The sequence below is a fragment of the Hypanus sabinus genome, chromosome 25 (genome assembly GCF_030144855.1).
Source record: "Hypanus sabinus isolate sHypSab1 chromosome 25, sHypSab1.hap1, whole genome shotgun sequence".
Taxonomy (NCBI): Eukaryota; Metazoa; Chordata; class Chondrichthyes; order Myliobatiformes; family Dasyatidae; genus Hypanus; species Hypanus sabinus.
In genome coordinates, this window is record NC_082730.1 from 18,120,314 (window position 1) to 18,143,615 (window position 23,302).

General features: G+C 41.9%; 1 protein-coding gene across 7 annotated transcripts in view; it reads right to left on the minus strand.

Annotated features, from left to right (window-relative positions):
* Positions 1-23,302, minus strand: part of lrrn2 (leucine rich repeat neuronal 2) — a 316,469-nt gene that overhangs the window by 152,615 nt on the left and 140,552 nt on the right. For 5 of the 7 annotated variants that reach the window (XM_059950219.1, XM_059950212.1, XM_059950218.1 and 2 more), the window contains one exon: positions 7,106-7,208. The gene's annotated coding sequence lies outside the window, so the exon portion shown is untranslated. Of the gene's footprint in view, positions 1-7,105; positions 7,209-9,380; positions 9,626-23,302 lie in introns of all 7 variants that reach the window. The other 2 variants (XM_059950216.1, XM_059950214.1) reach the window with 1 other exon arrangement.

Sequence of the window (23,302 nt, forward strand, 5' to 3'; positions counted from 1 at the left end):
CCAGGCTTGGTGGTGCAACACATGTAATCAATGATTCATAACTATTAATTCACTAATGACATGATCAAAGGAAAAGGTGCCATGGTACCGATTTAGGCTCGATTAGAACTGCTCACTTTGGTGCGCGGTTCCCAATTGCTGCTGTCATTTACAAATACAATGTCATCTTCCACTCTTGTCTTTCAGTCACTCAGTATTGTAGCAAACAAGCAGCTTAGTGTTCTGCCTTCCACACAGTATTTCCCTTTAATGCAGCCACTTAGGTGAGATTCTGGATAATGAAGGGGTGTTAATTTCACGGTGCCAGCACCATCCAAGGATAGGATGTCAATTCCCTGGGAAAGGTCAAAGTTGGCTATCAAGGTACTGTGGGTACAGAAGTGTAGTGGTTAGCAGTAGTGACCCGGGTTCGATTTCCACTGCTGCCTGTGAGAGTTTGTATGTTTTCCCTATGATCACATGGGTTTTCTCCAAGTGCTCCAGTTTCCTGCCGCAGTCCAAAGATGTGCCGGTTGGTAGGTTAATTGGGCATTGAAAATTGTCCAGTGATTAGGCTAGGGTTAAATCGGGGAATTGCTGGGCTGCGCAGCTCATAGGGCCTGAAGGGCATATTCCACGCTCTATCTCGATTTAAAAAAAATATGGCAGCAGCTTGTATTTGTCTTGTTGGGGTAAGGGGATTCAAAATTGCAAGGAAGGTGGTTTAAACTGGCAAGAGACAAGATACAGATTCAATTGCCTAAAAGCTGCACAGCAAATGAGGAGAAGTACTTCTCTGTAGGAAGATATGCCTTAGACCAGGGGTTCTCAACCTTTTTTATGCCATGGGGTCCGTGGATCCCAGGATGGGAACCCCTGCATTAGAAGAATGGTGAAGAAATATTTACAAATATTAAAAAATAAGTTGATACATATTTGAAAAAGGGTCATTTTCAGGGCTGTGCAGTAAAAGCGAGGAAGTGTGACAAAAAAAATTAGAACGTAGAAAATAGAACACAGAACATTACAGACCCTGCAGCTCACAATACTGTGGTGAGCTTTTAGTTTATTTATTTGTTTGTTTGTTGACATAACCATGTAGAATAGGCACTTCTGGTACTTTGAACCGTGCTGTCCAGCAATCCCCTAATTTCACCCTAGCCTATTCACAGGACAATTTACAATGACCAATTCACCTACCAACTGCTTGGTCTTTGGACTGTGGGTAGAAACCGGAGCACCTGGAGGAAACCCACGCGATCACAGGGAAAACATACAAACTCCTGACAGGTGGGAATTGAACCCGGGTCGTGGGTACTTTCACTACACTACCATGCCGCCCCATAACCTGCTCCAGGATGTATCTAATGCTCCCATCCTACAAGACCATCCATTTTTCTTTCACCCATGTATCTAAGTCTCTTAAATGCCCTCAATGTATCTGCCTCTACCAGCACCCCTGGCAGGGTGTTGCTGTTTTACACCACTCTCGGTGTAAAAAAAACTTACCTCCGATATGCACCCTATATTTTCCTCCATTCACCTTCAAATTGGTCTCTCTTTGTTAAGTATTTCCACCTTGGGTTATCCTCTCTGTCTATGCCTCTTATCATCTTATACACCTTTCTCAAGTCACCTCTTATCCTCCTTCACTCCAAAGTCACCTCTCATCCTCCTTTGCTCCAATCAGCAGACTTCCAGGAAGTGAAAAGGTGGCCAACTCCTTAGCTGTACTTCTTTATGATGTTTCTTTGTACCTTCCAGTTTTCATTTTCAATCCACCTCTTATACGCAGACTGGAGCAGAGTTCAACAGATGTAGCAGCTCCCTCTCACCTTGACCATGTAGTGAACAACATTCCGTTCACTTAAACAAACAACTGCTTCCAGCAAGGAATGCCTGATATTGATCGTGCATCGGCATCCTAGTCACTGTTTATCCTGCTCAGCTTTGTGAAGTTGATGAAACTATTGTCAGCCTGACTTGGATTCATTAACCAGGTCTGCTCAGTTTTCAAGCCTTGGGCTTTCCCAGTTGGATTGCTCAGTAATTATGGAGCCAGTCAGGAACAGACAACACTGACTATTGAATTGCTACAATGCACTCTTCAGCTTTGGTCATTGTGTCTGATCTGTCATTCTGTGCTATATCAGAATACAAGAACATCAACATTAGGAGCAGGAGAGCCATTTGGCCCATTGAGTCTATACTTCCATTTATTACGAACATGTCTGACTACACTGGACAATCTTTGTGAAAGTGTTTCTCTCTCCGCACTTCTTTTGTTTATGATAGACTGCGTGAAGCTGAACACAAATATAATGTCAAACTACTTGTATCATGGAGGAATTTAGGGAAACAAGAGATTAACTTTCATTGAATATAATGTGTTTAACTGCATAATGATGCTGACTCATAACTAAGCTAAAAATGTTTCGCTGAAGATTTTCATTTGTGATCAGTGTCTGAGGCTTCTTGCTTAAGTGTCCAACAATAATGGGCTAGCATTGATGAATTCCAGTTGCCCTGACACCACTTCTCCATGATGGCTATGTCCTAGTGAAACCTTTCACCATGCTTGTCACTGACAGGGCCGAGATTTGCAGGGAAGGAGTTGAAATGGGACTGCAGAAAATGAATCTTCAGTGACATGTTGCACTTCATGGTTTTGTATGCTTGAAGCATGTTGTCAATCAGCTGCGCAGAGTTTGGTGTGTTGTAGTTGTCAAGAAAGTATTATTCAGCAAGCAAAATCTTTATTGTCCAGGTATTTCTTGCTCTCCTTTCATATTAACATAGAACATTACAGCACAGTAATCCCAAATTGTTGTGCCAACCTTTTAACCTACTCCAAGATCAATCCATCCATTCCCTCTCACATAGTCTTCCTTTTTTGCTACCTTTCTGTCCATTCTAATTATCCAGACATCCAGCAGTCTCTGTTTTGAATGAACTCGGTGAATGTTCCTCCATGGTTCTCTGGGGTACAGAGTTCCAAAGATTCACCATCTTCTAAGTGAAGAAACTTCAACCTCATCTAGTCCTATGTGACCAGCTCTTTATTCTGAGACTCTGACCCCTAGATCTAGGGTCCTCAGTCAAGGGAAATATCTTCATTACCCAGTCTTCTAGCAAGCAATTGCAAGTTTTTATGATCTCATTCAGAGAATACAAGTCCAGTTTACACAATTTCTCCTTAAATAGTGAACCAACCATTCCTGGAACCAATCTAGTGAACTATCACTGGATTCCTTTTATTGTAGAACAGGTTAGAAGCACTCCTGCTCCTCTGTAGGTTTATATATCATAATATAACATTATATTTCTCTAACTTCTGGTAATTTATCTCCCCTTTGATCTTTTTCCATTTCCCATTCTGACTCACTCTCACCTCTTACCTTCTCCTCACCTGCCCATCACCTCCTTTGTCCATCCTCCTTCCCAATTCTCTCATTGGCCACTCTTCTCTCCTATCAGATTCTTAATTTTTTACCTTTACCTTTTTTCACCTGTCACTTCCCAGAATCTCATATCATCCCCCTCTCCCATTCACCCACCTTCCCTCTCACCTGGCTTCACTCATCACCTGCCAGCTTGTACTCATTCCCTTCCACGCCTTCTTCTTTTGGTTTCTTCCCCCTTCCGTTCCAGTCCCGATGAAGGATCTTGGCCTGAAATGTCGACTGTTCATTTCCCTCCATAGATGTTGCCTGACCTGCTGAATTCCTCCAGCATTTTGTGTGTGTTGTCATTTTTTTTTCTTTGTTTTGTTTTGTTTTCTACATTTTTTCTGTGTGGTTAGGAAAGCAAAATTGTACACAATACAGCAAGCATTGACTCATAAATGCCCTGTATAATTGTTGAAGTTTTGCAGTTTTTAAGTGAGAAAAAGGTCAGCTTTTAGATCTCTGCTGCGTACTTTTGTTAGCAATTTGGCAAATTTGTTTCTTATGTACAGTCTACTGCATCTTATATTAATTTAAGTCCATTAAAAAGAAACCTGACACAACAAGCTGACACTTACAGTGTCAATTGTGATTCCATCAACTTTCCATCATGTTTATTATTTTTCCCCTTTTCAAAATGTCTATTGCATTTCAACCACAGGCTAAGGCCACCAAGTTACCTTTAACTTATTTTGTACAAGATACTTAAAAAGACCAGCCAGTAAATTAAGTTTTATTTAAGAAACCAAGCTAGAGTACACCTCAATGGTTTTGTTGGATTATTATGTAAAAACTTATTTTTCTCATAGTTTAACTTTTCCCATGAAAAGTTTTCCTGTGCTTGTTTGTATTTTATCTAGTCATCTAAACCCAGTTGCCACTTTATTAGGTACCCCCTGTATCTGTATGTTTATATCCGTGGAATTTGGCTGCTGTAGCCCATCCACTTCAAGGTTCGATGTGTTGTGCATTCAGAGATGCTCTTCTGCACACCACTGTTGTAAAATGTAGTTATTGGAGTTACTGTCATCTTCCTATCAGTTTGAACCAGTCTGGCCATTCTCCTCTGATATCTCTCATTAACATTTTCAACCGTAAAACTCCCGCTCACTGGATGTTTTTTGTTTTTCAAACTGCCTTCTGTAAACTCCAGAGACCATATGCATGAAAATCTCAGGAGATCAGCAGGATCTGAGATACTCACACTACCCCATCTGGCACCAACAATCATTCCACAGTCAAAGTCACTTAGATCACATTTGTTCCCCCTTTCTGACATTTGGTCTGAACAACATCTGAACCTCTTGAAAATGTCTGCATTGCTTTTAAACAGCATTTCATTCACTGTTGAGAACCAGCTACCTCTGCTTTGCTATACCCTCCAGCTCCATCCATCTGTCTTGCAGATTTTCTTTTACCTTTATGTACAGTTGGGCATCACTTTACGGACATGCAATCAATCTATATGTATACAAGCTATCTTATGTACAGTGCCTATAAAAAGTATTTACCTCATTGGAAGTTTTCATGTTTCATTAGTTTACAACATAGAAACACTGTATTTAGTTTGGCTTTTTTGATGCTGATCAACAGAAAATACTCTTTTGTGTCAAAGTGAAAAGAAATTTCTACACATTGGTCTAAATTTATTACAATTATTAAACACAAGATAATTATTTGCATTATTACTCACCTTCTTCGAGTCAGTATAGAGTAGATGCACCTTTGGCAGCAATTACAGCTTTGAGTCCATGTGGGTACGTCCCTATCAGCTTTGCACATCTGGACGCTACAATTTTTCCTCGTTCTTCTTTACAAAACTGCTCGAGCTCTGTCAGATTGAATCAGGATTGTGCGTGACCAGCACTTTTCAAGTTCAGTCACAAATTCTCAATTGGATTAAGGTCTGGACTCTAACTTGGTTACTTCAGGACATTAACTTTGTTGTTTTTTTCAGACATTCCCATGTTGCTTTTGCTTTATGCTTAGGGTCATTGTCTTATTGGAAAACAAATCTTCTCCCTAGTCGCAGTTCTTTCGCAGTCTGCATCAGGTTTCCCTCCAGGATTTCCCTGTATTTTGCTGCATTCATTTTACCCTCTACCTTCACAAGCCTTCCAGGGCCTGCTGCAGTGAAGCATCCCCACAGCATGATGCAGTCACCACCTGGATTCACGGTAAGGATGGTGTGTTTTTGATGATGTGAGGTATTCAGCTTACACTTATTCTGATGGCCAAAAAGCTCAGTTTTGGTTTCATCAGATCATAAAACCTTCTTCCAGCTGACTTCAGAGTCGCCCACATGCCTTCTGGCAAACTCAGAGATTTCATCTGAGTTTTTATCAACACTGGCTTTCTTCTTAGCCACTCTCCCTTAAAGCTGTGACTAGTGAAGCACCTGGGTTACAGTTGTTGCATGTTCAGTCTCTCCCATCTCAGCCTCTGGAGCTCACAACTCCTCCAGAGTTTTTATAGGTCTCTTGGTGGTAGCCTTTACTAGTCCCCTTCTTGCATGGTTTTTGAGGATGGCCTGCTCTAGGCTGTGCCATATTCTTTCCCCTTCTTGATGATAAACTTAACTGTACTCCAAAGGATATTCAGTGTCTTGAAAGTTATTTTGTATCCATCTCCTAACTTGTGCTCTTCAGTAACCTTTTCAGAGTTGATTGGAGTGTTCTTTTGTCTTCATGGTGTAGTTTTTGCCAGGATACTGACTCACCAGCAGTTGGAGCTCCCAGATACAGGTGTAGTTTTATCATAATCAGTTGAAACACCTTGACTGCATGCCACTTAACTAATTATGTAACTTCTATTGGCTGCACCACTGATGATTTGGAGTGTCATATTAAAGGTGAATACTTATGCAATCAATTATTTTGTGTTTTATATTTGTAATTAATTTAGATCACTTTGCAGAGATCTGTTTTTGCTTAGACAGGCAGTCTTTTTCTGTTATCACAGTCAAAAGAGCCAAATTAAATCTACTATGATTCAGTGCTGTAGAACAATAAAACATTAAAACATCTGGGGGGGGGGTAAATACTTTTTATATGCACTGTTAATATTTTTTGTGTTTTTTATTATTATTATGTTCTTTATCTTTGGTGCTTTCTTTCTGCGCAGTGTCAGATCTGGGGTAACTAATAATTTGTTCTTCTTTACACTTGTTAACAGGAAATAACATGAACTGATCTTGAACCTTGAAAAATGGATAAAAGAAAAATGGAGGGCGATGTAGGAGGGAAGAGTTATACTGATCTTAGATTAAGTTAAAGGGTCATCACAACACAATGGGCTGAAGGGCCTGTATTGTGCTGTAGTGTTCTCTGTTCTAAAAAAGCTGAAGAAGCAAAAATCGAGACTGTGAGATGAAGAAACAAAGTAGAATAATACCCCTGGGGAGCAGTTGATCTCAATATTATCCACGTTTAAACCTAAACAAAACAGGTAGTGCCCATTAATGGTATGAAGCAATATCTGTGGCTAACTTTTAGGGACATGGTACTGTCACATTAATACTAGATTATTGGACTGGTATCCAGAGACATGAATCAAACCTCACTCTGACCAAAGGGAGTTTTAATTCCAGTATGGTTTGAAAAAATGTAATCTCAATAACAGTGATGATGAAAACAGAATCACTGATAAATTCTTCAGGGAACTAAATCTGCCATCCTTACCTTGATTTGCCTTGTATGTGACTCCGGACCACCAGAGCAGATGACTCTTAACTGCAGTTAGGCACAGGCGACAAATGTTGGCCTTGACTGTGCTTCGCACATCCTGTGAATTAGCAAAAAGAAGAGATTGGCAAATTGGTTATATTCTTCTCACATATACAGAGGTACAATGAAAACTTTGCTTTGCACACCATCCATACAAATAATTTCACTAGCTAGCACAAGGGTAAAACAATAAAGCAGTAACTGAATGCAGAATAAAGTGTTACGGTTACAGAGAAAGTGTAGTGCAGGTAGACAATATGATGCAAGGCCATGACAAGGAAGATCGTGAGGACAACAGTCTATCCTATCATACAAAGAGACAGTTCAAAAGGCTTGGGACAGCGGAACAGAAGCTGTCCTTGAGCCTGGTGGTACATCTTTCAAGCTTTTGTATCTTCCACCCAGTGGGAGGAGTGAGGAGAGAGAATGTCCAGGGTGGGTGGGGAATTTGATAATGTAGGCTGCTTTACTGAGACTGCGAGGAGTGTAGACAGACTGTAGATAAGTGTAGACACTGTTGAGGATCAATACAGCCAATGCTCTCCTTTGATAACATGCATGATCGGTTTTCTCTGAGAAGTAATTTGAGAAGAGTTTTATGGATTTCTAAATAATTTACAGTGTTATATGTAATTAGGTAGCATTCAGCCTATTCCAGCTGGGGGTAATTGAGGTGAATAACAGCTGTCCCACAGAATTGACATCAGTGGCTGCTGGGCATAGAAAGGGTAAAGAAGAATTTGCATGTGGTACCAATGGGGAAGCCCGGTGCCAACTCAGGTCCAGCAATCCATAATGAGGAAAAGGCATTTGGATTACTGTGAGTGAGGATTTCAGACAATGCAGACCAACTGTGAACAGGCGGTTTTAGACAAGCCATTCAGGCAGCGGAGAAGGAAAGTGGTGACGTAGCAGTCAGCATAACTCTGTAACAGTGCCAGCAACCCAGGTTCAATTCCTGCTGCTGTCTGTATGGGGTTTCTACGTTACAGGTTGCTCTGGTTTCCTGAGACATTCCATGCACATGTGGGTTATGATGTTAGTTGGTTACATGGGTATAATTAGGCAATGCGGGCTCGTTGGACAAGAAGAGCCTGTTACCATCACAAACCGGAGAAAATCTCAGACACTGGAAATCCGAGCAACACACACACACACAAAATGCTGGAGGGCTCAGCAGGCCATCTACTGCCACAATGAGGCCACACTCGGCTTGGAGGAGCGACACCCTATACTCCGTCTGGGTAGCCTCCAACCTGATGGCATGAACATTGATTTCTCGAACTTCCAGTAATGCCTCCCACCCTCTCCCTTCACTAATCCCCATTCCCATTTCCCTCTCTCACATTATCTCCTGACCTGCCCATCACCTCCCTCTGGCACTCCTCTCCCTTCCCTTTCTTCTGTGGCCTTCTATTCTGTCATATCAGATTCCCCAATCTCCAGTCCTTTATCTCTTTAACTAATTGACTTCCCAGCTCTTTACTTCACCACTTCCGCCCCCTCCCGGTTTTGCCTATCACCTACCACATTGTATTTCTTCCTCCCCACCCTCTTTCCTACTCTGACTTCTCATCTTTTTTCTCCAGTTCTGATGAAGGTCCCAGCCTGACTGTTTACGTTTTTACAGATGAGTTTCTCCAGCATTTTGTGTACGGGGCCTGTTACCATGTTGTATCTCTAAATAAAATACAATAAAATAAATAAACAAACAAATAAAAGCTGTTGTAGAGAAAGTTTCCTCAGAAAGGAGAAGCAATATGTAATTTGCTGCCAGTCTAATGGCCAGACATATACTTAAATTTAAAATTTGAAAGCTAAATAGCTTTGCAATCACCCTTGCCAGCGTGTCTCACCTCATTCTCAGAACCAATGAGTGCAAGTCCTTCTGATAAGACATTAATCTAAGGGCTTGTCAGTCTGAGATACACAGAAGACTCCTTGCCACTATTTTACAGAGGGGAAGGTAGTTATGCCCAGTGCTTTAGCCCAAGTATATCCTTCAGTTAACATTTGTATATCAGATTATTTTGTCAGTGTCAACACAGAATCTTGTTGCAGACTGAAAATTGGCTCTACGCTTCCATATATTACAGCATTGGCTGCAATATTTAATGCTCTGTAAAGAGAAATGTGAACTATTTTGAGGCTAAAAAAACGCAATGAGTGGAAATACACAAGTTTCTGAAAAAGGAGGGTATTTCAGATATCCTTAAGTGGAAGACCTCACCTTGAGGACATAGAGACATGGCTATAAGCAGCATTGGGGTCCCACAGGGGACTGTATCAGCTGCCTTCCTGTCCATCCTGTATACCTTGGGCTTTAGATACCACACTGAGTCATGCCATCTGCAGAAATTCTCTGATGACTCAGCAATAGTTGGGTGTATAAAAGGGACGATGGGAGGATGAATACAGGGCCCTGGTGGAGGACTTTGTCAAATGATGCAAGCTGAATCATCTGCACCTCAGCTTCTGTAGGACAAAGGAAATGATGATGAACTTTAGGAAGACTGAGCCTGTACTGCTACTTGTTACTATTGATGGTTTGTCTGTAGTCCCAGGTACACTCAATGGCCACTTTATTCAATACACCTGTTCACCAGTTTATTAACGTAAATATCTAATCAGCCAATCATGGGAACAACTCAATGCATAAAAGCATGCACACATGGTCAAGAAGTTCAGTCATTGTTCAGATCAAACATCAGAATGGGGAAGAAATGTATCTCACAACTGCTGATCTCCTGAGATTTTTACGCACAACAATTTCTAGAGTTTACAGAGAATGGTGTGCAAAACAAAAGAAACATCCAATGAGTGTCAGTTCTGAGAGTGAAAATGTCTTTTAAATGAGAGAGGTCAGAGGAGAGTGGTCAGACTGGCTCAAGCTGACAGGAAGATGACAATAACTCAAATAACCACGTGTTGCAACACTGGAGTGAGGTAGAGCATTGCTGAATGCACAACATCTCGAATCTTGAAGTGGAGGTCCATGAACATCCCCTCTGTGGCTACTTTATTAGGTACTGGAGGTATCTGATAAAGTGACCAAGGAATGTGACTTGATCTGAATTCTACATTATTGGACATTTTATAAAGTTATGGTCATGACTCAAAGAAAAGTCCGTTACCTCTCTATGCTTAGTTTTACGAGACATGCTAAGTTTTCTTAAATAGGATTAAAATATGATCTCCATAAACAAATAAAAAAACTTTAAAGCTCAAGGCCATTCAGCCCATTAAAGCTCATTCTTCTCAAATATCAATAAACACACTTTGAATAATTCGAAATTCAATTTATTATCAGAGTATATATATGTCATCATATACAACCCTGAGATTCATTTTCTTGTTGGCATTCTCAATAAATCTATGAAAGACTGCCCAACTTGGATGTTCAACTAGAGTGTAGAAGTCAAGAAACTGAGGGAATAATAATAATATATAAATAAGCAATAAATATCGAGATCATGAGATGAAGAGTCCTTGAAAGTGAACTCATTGTGGGAACATTTCAATGATGGGGCATGTGAAGTTGAGTAGAATTAACCCCTCTAGATCAAAGCCTGACGTTGGAGGGGTAATAGGTGTTCCTCAGCTTGGTGGTGTGAGTGCTCAGGCTACCGTACCTTCTCCCTGATGGCAAAAGTGAGAAGAGAACATGACTTGGCCGGCAGGGGTCCCTGATGATGGATGCTGCTTTCCTACAACAGCCTTTCATACAGATGAGCTCAACGCTTGAGAGGGCTTTACCTGTGATGAACTGGACCATCCCCACCACTTCTTGTAGAATCTTGTGTACATAGCCACTATTAATTAGCATGGTGAGTTATTTGAAATATTCATCACTTTGAGTAAAATGTTCCTCTTTCTGGGCCTGTTTTACGTTGCCTTATCATGCTTTTACATTTATCTTCTTGAGCTCTGTTTTCATGGCTTACTTTGAAGAATTACAGGGACTTTGCCTTATCTACACCAATTAATTTTTTACCAGTTGTTCTTCCATGCATTGCTCATAAATTTAAATGCATTTTACTCCAGCTGCTGATGGATGTCACTGTGGATTACAGCTAAAAAGCGCCCTTGCTTATTCCCACTCTCTTTAAATCTTCCTTCTTACGACATTCTAATGTATTCTCCATGCAAAATGACTCCTCTTCGTTGTGTATATTTTCCATCTGCGTCTCATCTAATGTTGCCTTCTATTTGTGTGTTTTCTTTGCCAATTCCAAGAATAATTATGTAATGTTAAGAATCAGCTGAAGATATATGCTCCCTTAATGTTATTTAATTATGTTTCTGGCAAGCTCTTGAATGCATATTTTTCTTGCACTACAGTTCCTATATTGCAAGAGGCAGTAATTAGTTTAGACCAAGAGCCGATTTAAACAAACTGATGCACAGAGAAGCTATTTTGTTTGGAGATGCACCACCAGAATTGAAAGTATCTGGAAGGCTTGGGTCTTATTGCCAAACACAAGCATGGGGCTGGGATTAGTTATGAGCCCCTGTGAGTAAATGGGGGCAAATAACTGGAACAGTTATGTAAAACATGTGAACTGTTCCTGACATCTAATTTGGAAGCATTATCTCACAGATAAGTTATTCTCACTTAGTATTAGAGTCATAGAACACTACAGTATAGCTATAGTCCCGTCAGCTCATCTAGTCCATGCCAAAGTGTTATTCTGCCCAGTCCCATTTAGTAGTTCTCCTTATTTACTATTCAACCTTTTGGAAATTAAGTCTGTGCCCTTTCTCCTGACAGTGGAAACTATTTCTCTCCCATTTACACAATTCCCTTGCAATTTTGAATCCTGCTATGAAACTCCATTCATCTTATTATCATAGAGTCACAGAGCACGACATCACAGATGCAGAACTTTGGCCTGTCTAATCTGTTCTGTAGTGCCATCAACCCGCACCTGGATCGTAGCCCTGCATATCCCTCCCATCCATGTACATTCAGCATCTGCAGACTTTCTCCTGTTTATCCTATACCCATTAGTATGATTTAAGAAACCAATGTGCAGAAGTTCTCTGAACAACGCTATTTACACGTGATGCCAATTTCAAAGAATTATTGATCTGTATTCCCAGATCCCTCTGTTCTACTGCTCTCCCATATCCTTAAAGAATCATCCTTTTCAGATCATGCATTAGACACTTCCTTAAGAATCCCTAGTATGTTGAATCACATAGGGAGGACAGATACAGTGATGCATAGGCAGGGAATCTGGGAGTTCTTGTTATTGACTTCAGAACCCATGAAGTCCCTTAACATTAAGTCAAACATTGCAAGGAAACTACCTGACCAACAACTGTCCTCTCCTAGCTGATGAATCAGTAATCTTCCATGTTGAATAGCATTTCAAAGTTGAAAGTTCAAAGTAAATTTATTATCAAAGTACGTACACGTCACCATATACTACCCTGTGATTATTGTTTGTGTTCTTGCAGTCATTCACAAAAAAAAACAACCTAATAAGTGAAAATCTACACACACAAAGAGGTAAACTCTGCAAATACAAATAAATAAATAAATAAATAAATAATACTGAGAACATGGATTGGAGAGACCTTGACAGTGAGTCTATAGGTTGTGAAATCTGGTCAGAGTTGGTGTCATTAGAAATCACTGCACCATCTATCAAAACTGGCAAGGGGCAGGATGTGAGTGCTAGAGGTAAGTCTGAAACATTCGCAATCAGGTTAAGCCAAAATTACCCATTGGATAATCCGGCCCGGCTTCCTTCTGAGATCCACTCTATCACAGAAGCCACTCTTCCCACAATTTCATTCAAAGAAAGATAAAGATCCGCTTTATTTGTCACATATACTAAGTGAAACGTGTTGCCTCTGTCAAATCGAATCAGTGCCAATTGTGCTGGAGCGCGCACAAGTGCCGCCACACTTCCAGCACCAACAGAGCATGCCTGTATCTCACCAACCCTAACCTTTGGAATGTGGGAGGAAATCGGGGCACCCAGAGGAAACCTATCTGGTTATGGAATATAATACACGTACTAACTCCTTACAAGCAGCAGTGCAAGTTCAACCCTGATCATACAGGTGGCTTTTTACAGCAGTTATGTTAACTGCTGTGCTACTGTGGTGCTCATGACCTTCACTCTACATGAATACAAAAAAAACTGAAAGTAGTCGATACAGTAACATTTACAAGACTAGGTATGGACCTACTGAAGAACTATGCACAGCCTAGCCAACCTGCTCACTATCTCTAACTCATGACAATGGTAAAGACTGCCTAACCACATTGTGCCCAATTGCCACCAACTATTCTACCCTCAACCATCAGCAAAATGACATACAATGTCAGCAACGGAACTACCAAGGGATATTCACAGTCCAATAACCTGCTCAGTTTGGGTTTTGCTCACTCCAGATCTCATCTCAGCCTTGATCCAAACTTCAATCGAAGAGCTGAGTTCCTGAATAGAAGACCTACGATACCAATATTTGATCAATGGACATCAAAGTCAAAACACTCAAATGACTGTGGTTGTAGCTCACACAAATGAGGATATAGGAGGTAGATTGAAACTGTGGTTGAATGGTGTCACACCACAGCCTCTCACTCAACATCAGCAAAACCACAGAACTGTTTATCAACCGCAGGAGGAAGAAGCCAGTGATCTGTGAGTCAATCTTCATTTGAGGCGAGGGTGAGTAGTTTTAAATTCCTTGGTGTTAACATATCTGAGGGTCTGTCCTGGGATCAGCATGTAAATGTTAACACAAAGAAGGCATGATCACATCTCTACTTCCTTCGAAGTTTGCATAGATTCGATGTGTCACGAAAAACTTTGAAAAAATTATTGATGCACGGTGGAGATCGTCCTTTCTGGTTGCATCACAGCCTGTTATGTGGAAGTATGAATGCTCTGGGACAGAAAGTGATGGATCCAGCCCAGTCCATCCAGGCAAAACTTGCTCCACCATTGAGTACAAGAAGTCATAAGAAAGCAGCATCCATTATCAAAGAACCTCATTATCAAGGCCATGCCCATTTCTGGCTCCTGACATTAGGCAGGGGATACAGAAGACTTAGGTCACACACCACCAGGCTCAGGAACAGTTATGACCTTATAACCAGCAGGCTCTTGAACCGGTGTGAGTAACTTTATTCATCAGTACTCTGAACAGATTCTACAATCTGCAGACTCACTTTCAAGGACTCTGGATAACTTATGTTCTCAGCATTATTTTATTTTCAGTTTATGAATCTTTGTTCAGTTTTTATAGAAAATTCTGTCATATTTCTTATTTTTTTCTTCTTGCCTGCAAACAATGAAGTAGTATATGTATTTTGATAATAAGCTTACTTTGAACTTTGAAATGATATTATCTGTGTTTGTTGGAGGTAATTTTTTTTCCTGCCCAGGGCAACTCTAGTGTAATTCCTCATAACAGTATTCCAGGCCTAAACATCTACAACTGCTTCATCAATGACATTTCTTTCCACCTAAAAATTAGACCTGAGGATGTTTGTAGTTGTGTAGTTCAGTTCCAGCAAATCAAACATGCAGTTAAATGTAGGCATAGATTGGGAAGTTACATTCATGCTATAGAAGTACCAAGCAGTGATCGTCATGGGAAAGATGTGAAAGCTTTAGAGAGGGTTCAGAAGAGATTTACTGGGATGCTGCTTGGACTAGTCGGCTTGTCTTATGAAAAAAGATTGGGTGAGCAAGGACTTTTCTCTTTGGAGTGAAAAAGGATGAGAGGTGACTTGATAGAGTTGTACAGGATGATAAGAGGCTTAGATCAAGTGCATAGACAGAGACCTGTTCCCAGGGCAGAAATGGCTAATACCAGTGTGGACAACTTTAAGGTGATTGAAAGAAAGTACAGGAGGGGACGTCAGAGGGAAGTTCTTCACAGATGGAGTGGTGGGTGTATGGAACAATTTGCTAGGGGTGCTGGTAGGGGAATTTAAGGGACTCTTAGATAGGCACGTGGATGAAAGAAGAATGGAGGGTTAGGTAAGGCAGAATGGTTAAATTAATCTTTGTGTACGTTAATAAGCTGACATAACATCATGGGCCAAAGGCCTTGTATTGTGCTGTAACGATCTATGTTCTATCTCTGACAAGCTACCCTCAGGAACAACAGAACAACAGCAACAAAACAAAGAATATAATCATATGGTGACTAATCATATAAGCCTATCTTCATCAGTCAGCATCTCGTTAACCCAGACATGTGGTGATGAACTCCCCATTCATAGAGGGTTTTGAAGAACATAGCAAAAATATTCCGTTTTTTTCCAGCATGCCACTCTCACTGCGTACATCTCAGATTACCAGCATACCACATTCCCCAATGAAACTCCCTGAAATAAATCTACTCACTTTACATTTCAGCTTGTCAATAGAAATTGACTTCACCATTTTGCAAATGAGCTTGCTACATCAAATACTCACCCGCTCAAAGAAATAACTTTGCAGAGATTAATTTTGAACTTATCTTGTTTGGGGCACACTTCGGATCCTAGGCTCTGTAGCTCTGGACACGATGAAATAGCTTGTCACGGTCTACACTATCTTGTTCTGACTACATGCCCCAGCATAATATGCACCCTTTATTAATTTCAGAGCATTTAAATTTGTGTTTGCTATGATCCGCTTTCTATTTGAGCGCTCATCACTGTATTTGTGACATTCCCTGCAGGTGAATGTGTTTTAAAAGTAATACTTAATCATCCAGCAGAAGACATGGAAGTCTGAAAGCATGTATCGCCACCCGGCTCAAGTACAGCTTCTAGCTCGCTGATTTAGACTATGAAATAGTTCCCTAGTTTGATAAATTGGACCTCAAAAATCTACCCCCTCCAATTGCACTGCACTTTCCCTGTAGCTGTTCTACTTTATTTTGCATCGTTACTGCTTAACCTTGTTGTGGCTTAATGCACAGTGCAATAATTTGATCTGTACACAATACAAGCTTTTCACTGTATCTTGGTACATGCAGCAATAATAAACCAATACCAATAACACTGGGAAGAGATTAGATCTGAAGAAAAGCCTCAGAGAAATGTATTTGAAAGCATTAAATAAAATTGTTGCTTTCTCGTCATTTTCTTCTCACATTTAAGTTCCTTTGTAGCAAATGCTCTTTTATCAGCGGGTAAGATTGACCAATGGGGAGACAGTTCACTGGAGGCAAATGTGTTTATAGGTTACACATAGTCTTTCCAATTTTGTGGATTGGTTTCATTTATTTCAGGGCACTGGAGAATTATTCAGTGGTTGTTTTCACCCTGATCTTTTCCTTTGCTCAGGACTTGCGTAGCTGGTGAGGGACTGTGGTGACGAGGTGGGGGAATACTGGGGCCTTTTATTGTCAGAGAACTCGGTGAACGTAGGAAAGGAAAGACGGTGAAGGCTACTGTGAACATGGTTCAAGCTCACTGGATCCCATGGTCTTTCTTGCATGTTAACATTTGTACAAGCATGAAGTGTTGTATAACATTTTAATTTCATTGTGCTGACCCAAATGTAACATAGACTCAAAATACTTCCCTGTGTTCTCCATGACACTGGGTCTAGCCAATAGAACACAGAGCAACAGAGCAGCAGAGGGACAGGCACTTCCATCCATGATATCAGCGCTCAACATAGCGCTGAAGTAAATTAACACACACAGAATGCTGGAGGAACTCAGCAGGCCAGGCAGCATCTATGGAAAAGAGAAGAGTTGATGTTTCGGGCTGAGACACTTCATCAGGACTGGGAAAAAAAAAAGATGAGGAGTCAGAGGAAGAAGGTGGGGGGAGGGGAGGAAGAACCATAAGGTGATAGGTGAAATCGGGAGAGAGGAGGGGTGAAGTAAAGAGCTGGGAAGTAGCTTGGTGAAAGAGATACAGGGTCGGAGAAGGGGGATTCTGATAGGAGAGGATGGATGGCCATGGAAGGAAGAAAAGGGTGAGGAGCACCAGAGGGAGGTGGTAGGCAGGTAAGGAGATAAGGCGAGAGAGGGGAATGGGAATGGGGAATGGTGAAGGGGGGGCATTACCATATGCTTGAGCAATCAGTAGAGGAGGCCGTGGATTGACATGTCGGAATAGGAATGGGAAGTGGAATTAAAATGGGTGGCCACCAGGAGATTTCACTTTTTCTTGCAGACGGAGCGTAGCAGCTTGGCAAAGAGGCCACCAGATTGCTGATATATAGGAGACCACACTGGGAGCAGTATATGACCTCAACACACTCACAGGTGAAGTGTCATCTCACCTGGGACTGTTCTGGGCCCTGAATGGTAGTGAAGGAGGAGGTGTAGGAGCAGGTATAACACTCGTTGCTGGCTGGTGGCATGGTGGCATCAGCGCTGGATGACGCTTCAGGTGAGAGGTCCCAAATTCGAATCCAGCCAGCTCCCTTGCACGCTCTCCATCCGTGCCTGGGTTGAGTGTTGGGCTAGCAACTCGACCTCGTAAAAAAAACCTGGAGAGGGATGGTCTCCGCCAGGTTTCAGATGCCCAAGACATGCCGTACGATGAGCAAGCACCAAAAAGATCGGTACAAACAGCTTGTCACGACGGCGCCCCGACGACTCCACCAGGAGTAAGGGCGCATACACGCACACATAGCACTTGTTCCGCTTGCAGGGATAAGTGGTGGGAGGGAGATCAGAGTGGGGAGGGACAAATGGACAAGGGATTCATCTAGAGAACTCTCAGTGGCCAACTATTCTCCATCCATAAGAAAATGCAGGATCTCCCAATGGCCACCCATTTTTATTCCACTTCTCATTCCGACATGTCAGTCCATGACTTCCTCTGCAGCTGCGATGAGGCCACACTCAGGTTGGAGAAGCAACACTTTATATTCCACCTGGGTGGCTTCCAACCTGAAGGCATGAACATCGATTTCTTGAACTTCTGGTAATGCTTCCCCACAACCCCCTGACCCCTTCACCATTCTCCATTCCCATTTCCCTTTCTCACCTTATCTCTTTAACCTGCTCATCAACTCCCTCTGCTGCTCCTCCCCTTTAATTTCCTTCCATGGCCTTCTGTCCTGTCCTATTAGGTTCCCTGCTCTCCTGCCCTATATCTCTTTCGCCTATTAACTTCTTTACTTCACCCCTCCCCCATTCCCCGTTTTACATCTCAACTTGTGTTTTGATGTTTTGACCCCCCCCCCCCCCCCACCTTCTTACTCTGACTCCTCATCTTTTTTTCTCTCAGTCCCAATGAGGGATCTTGGCCCTCCGCTAGCCTGCAGGTCACCTACCTAGCCCCCAGTCAGGGTCATGTGAAGCCATGGGAGCAGGTGGTGGATGGCCGTACAAGCAGCTGGTGCAGATCACAAGTTCTAGTTATGTGCCCACTGACGCCAGGCAGACAATCTCTGAAGAGTATTGATAATGGCTGATGTCATCTGTCGCGTAAAGAGATCACCCAGAAGGAGGCAATGGCAAACTACTTCAGTGGAAAAACCTGTCATGGTCATGGAAAGACCATGATCACCCACATCATACGACCCAGCACATAACGAATGAATGATAAGGCATGGTAACTGGCATTAGCCACACTTATCTGCTCAGCCAATAACGGCTAATCTCCTACCCCTTCCTCATTCCCATCCCATTATTCCTTGAGTCTCAAAGATTTCCAGAAGGCAGCATCTGTATCAATGTTACTTCTCCTGGATCAAGGGAAGATGGCGAGGATTGAGAAGTCCAAGCGGGCAAAAGGCCTATGTCACTCCAAGCCCCTCCCCTCCACGTTCCTCTCCAAATGCCTCCTAAATGTTGTAATTGTGCCTACCCTGACCACCTCCTCTGGCAGCTCATTCTGGTAATCACCACCCTCAGTATTAATTTTTATTTGCAAAGTTTTTCTTGTTTTGCACATCGAATCCGAATCAGAATCAAAATCAGGTTTAATATCACCGGCACATGTTGCGAAATTTGTTAACTTTGTGGCAGCAGTCCAGTGCAATACATGATAACAGAGAAACAGAAATGTGAATGACAGTAAGTATGCATATGTTAAATAGGTAATTAAATAAGAAGTGCAAAAAATGTAGTGAGATTGTATCTTTGTTTATGTAGTTTTATGTAGTTTTTTGTAATTTCTATTGCATTTCTTTTTCTAATGAATTTACTTTGAACTTTGAGGGTTTTTTCTTTAAATGCTTGCAAAAATGCATCTCAAGGTAGAATATAGTAATATGTACTGAATGTACTTTTGGTAACAAAGTTACTTTGAACGTTTGAAGTCTGACAGTCTGCTTACAGGTCAGTGAGGATGTGAATGGATGAGGCCAATCAATCTGGGCATTGCCAGCAGAGCTATCACAGCCAGTGCTATAGTCGACAGTGACATAGTCTTCAGATAGGATTAGAAGGTATAACAAAGGCTAGTTTGCCTCTGTTATAGGTAGAACTATAAGTCATTGATATCCACATCTCAGAGAAAAGGTTGTTGACTTCATCCTTCCCAGAAAAGGCTAATCGCAGATCACAGCTTTCAGTTCTTTGGCCTCCATAGACAAGCACAACCAAGTAGTTTTCAAAAATGGAGAGGTTATTTTCCCCAACCACCCTTCCAGAGAGTGAGCTTCAGTTCCTCACGCTTATTGAGTGGGACCAACTTTCATTAACTCTCCTTTAGTCCCTCTGCTGTTTATCATGTGTTTATCTCCACTAGTTACTGATATCTCTGAGAATGGAATTAGGATCTTCCTGTTCACTCTACTGAGGACCTCTGTTGGTCAGGGTCAACCATGGATGATGCGTCCCAGTTGTCTACATGATATGCAAGCCAGGGCAGCACAATATGGAGAGCAAGCTGTTGCTCATGTTGCCCAAGCTCCCCACCTCCATGCAACTGATGAATCCAAGAAAATGGCAGAGACCTATGCAGTTTGACACCCATAGCATCACAGGAGTTGCAGGTCGCTGTTGAACCCAACGTAAGACTGCTTTACGGACCAGCTCCAGGCCGTTCCTCATGGTTTTCTCCCAAAGCCTCTCCCATGAATGAGTATAGACATAAAGCTGCAGCGGTTTAAGATCGGCATTTTCCTTCTCCTACCTGAGCTGCCTGCCGCGGCTGATGAGCCCTGTCTGCCCCAAGCGACTGGTTTTAAAGTGCCAGTAAACATGCCCCCCCCCCGCCCACACACACACCTTGCCCTTTCTCCTGTCAGTAGAAGTAGTTTCACCAGGCCCAGTAGCAAAATCACACATGAAGGCCAGAAGCTGGACTTGATTGCCAGAGGCTATCAGGGGCATCTACTTTGGGAGCATTTAATTAACAGTGGGAGCTTATCTCCACTACCGTCCATAGATATAATGCCCTTAGGAACCCTGTTCCCTCTATAACCTTTACATTGATTGAATCTCTTAATATTTCTGTTCCAAAGAATTCAACAGTGGATCAGTCAGTCTTTTCCCATAACTACATCTATCCAGTCTGAACTCCTCATACACCTGTCACCTCTCTGGCTGCTACATATTTCCAGTTACATGGTGATCAAAACATTATACTGTATATCTGAACACAAGAGAATCTGCAGATGCTGGAAATCCAGAGCAACACACAGAAAATGCTGGAGGAACTCAGCAGGTCAGGCAGGACCTGTGGAAGTGACTGATCAGTCAATGTTTCGCATTGAGACCCTCCACTGGGACTGGAATTAAGTGAGGAAGATGCCAGAATAAAAGGGTGAGAGGAAGGGAAGGAGGACTAGCTGGAAGGTGATGTCAGATGGGTGGGCTGGAGAAGAAGGAATCTGACAGGAGAGGAGAGAGTACAACAAGCACAGTGAGAGAAACGGAAGAAGGAGGGACACTGGGGGAGGTGACAGGCAGGTGAGGAAAGGGTAAGAGTTCAGAGTGGGGAATAGAAGAAGAGAGAAAGGTGGGGGATGTTTTGGAATTAATTAATTACTGGATGGAGAAATCAACCTTCATGCCATCATGTTGGAGGCTACTTAATATGAGGTGTTGCCCTACCAGCCTGAGAGTGGTATTCCAGATACTCTCTCTCTGTGGGTGTTCTACCCACTTACCAAAGGACCACACTACTTTGATAGTCAATACCTTAATCGGTAATGAAAGGGCATAAGATGACATACGGAAGGATGAGATCAGAGGATTGCTAACTAATAACTTAACTTAATCAAGAATACTGTAGTTACTTCTGGGAATAACAACTGTTGGCTGCTGCTTGGTATAATGTGAATTAATTTTATTGGCAGAGCGGTTTGAAGTTATCTGATGTGTGTCCCATGGGGAAATTGTGACAGAGGCACAAGCAAAATTCTTGCCAGCAAATGAGTTTAATTAGTTAGCTTAATTAGGTGTCATTAGCTTAATTAGTTCAGCACAACATTGTGGGGTGAAGGGCTTGTTCCTGCGCTGTGTTCTATGAAATGCCCAGTTAAATTTACAAAATAGTTCAAAATAGAGTCATGGAGAAGTACAGCACAGAATATGGCCCTTCAGCCCATCTAGTCTATGCTGAAACCATTTAAACTGCCTACTCCCATCAACTTGCAACAGGACCATATCCCTCCATACCCCTACCATCCGTGTACCTATCCGAACTTTCCTTAAACGTTGAAATTGAGCTTACATGCACCACTTGTGTTGGCGTCTCAATCCACACTCTCATGACCCTCTGACTGAAGAAGTTTCACCTCATGTTCCCTTTAAACTTCCCACCTTTCACCCTTAACACATGATCTCTAGTTGTAGTCCCACTCAACCTCAGTGGAAAAGGTCTGCTTGCATTAACCCTATTTATACCCCTCATAATTTTGTATACCTCTATCAAATCTCCTCTCAGTCTTCTACATCCTAAAGAATACAGTCCTAACTTATACAATCTTTCCTTATAACTCAGGCCACTCAGACCTCGTAACATTCATTTAAATTTTTTGTCTTTGTAAATAATTTGGAAAAAATTGTTCATACTTCACACCAGGAAAAGTGGCTCATTAGTCACTGAGCACACAGCTAACCAGCTCATAGAGTTGAACTTCTGGCCTATTTTAGATGATGCCACGTTAATTAGCACCACTTTCGCAATTTAGCAAGAGAGATGCCCCATTGTACAAACTTAAATCTGTGAGGTCAGGGTAGAATTCTGGTCACTCCTTTATAGGAAGGATGTGGAAGTTTTAGAAAGGGTGCAGAAGGGGTTTACTGAGATGCTGCCTGGGTTAGAGAGTGTAAGCCAGAAGTAGAGGTTGGACAAACTTGGGTTGACTTTTTGTTTTCTGGAGTGTCAGAGGCTGAGTTCAATAATGAGAATCAATTAGATGCGGAGAACCTTTTTCCTGGGTAGAAATATCATGCACTAAAGTACATGCATTTAAGGTGAGAAGGGGAAAATTTTAAGGAAATGTGCATGGCAAGATTTTTTACAGAGAGTGGTCCATGCCTAGAACAAACTGCCAGGGGTAAGGTGAAAGCAGTTAGGTTAGTGGCATTTAAAAGACTGTTAGATGGACACATAAACGTGCAGGTAATGATGGGATATGGATCAGTAAGGGCTGAAAGGATTTGGTTTAATTATGCATCATGTTTGGTACAGACACCATGGGCCAAAGGGTCTGTCCTTGTGCTGGAAGCTTCTAAATTGGAGAGCAGCCTGGAATGATCCCATTCTGGGAACTGTCAGACACAAGTATGAATGCAAACAAAAATAACTTGCATTTAAATAGCACCTTCAACCCAGTCAAATACCTTAGGCAGGTTCATATTGAAACAAAATCTCCCAGCCAAAAGGTCAAGCTTTGGAAATGAGAGGAAAAAAAAAGAGAGGGGAGAGGGAAAGGGTGAGAGATAGAGATATAGAGAGAGTGATTGAGAGAGAGACAGACTATATGTGTGTATGAAAGAGAAAGAGAGACAGAGAGAGAGAAATAGGGAGAGAGGAACAAAGAGAAACAGGGAAATGAAGTCAGAGAGATGGAGAGGAAGAGAGATAACAAGAAATAAACAGAAAGAGAGTGAGAGTGAGAATGAAAGTGCAAGGAAGGGTATGACACACCAAGCAATACAGGGAATAAGAGAATGAGATGGCAAGAGAGGATCATAGTGGCAGAGAGAGCGAGGGGATGGAAAAAGGTATAGGGCAGCATGATAGTGTAGTGGCTAGCACAACAC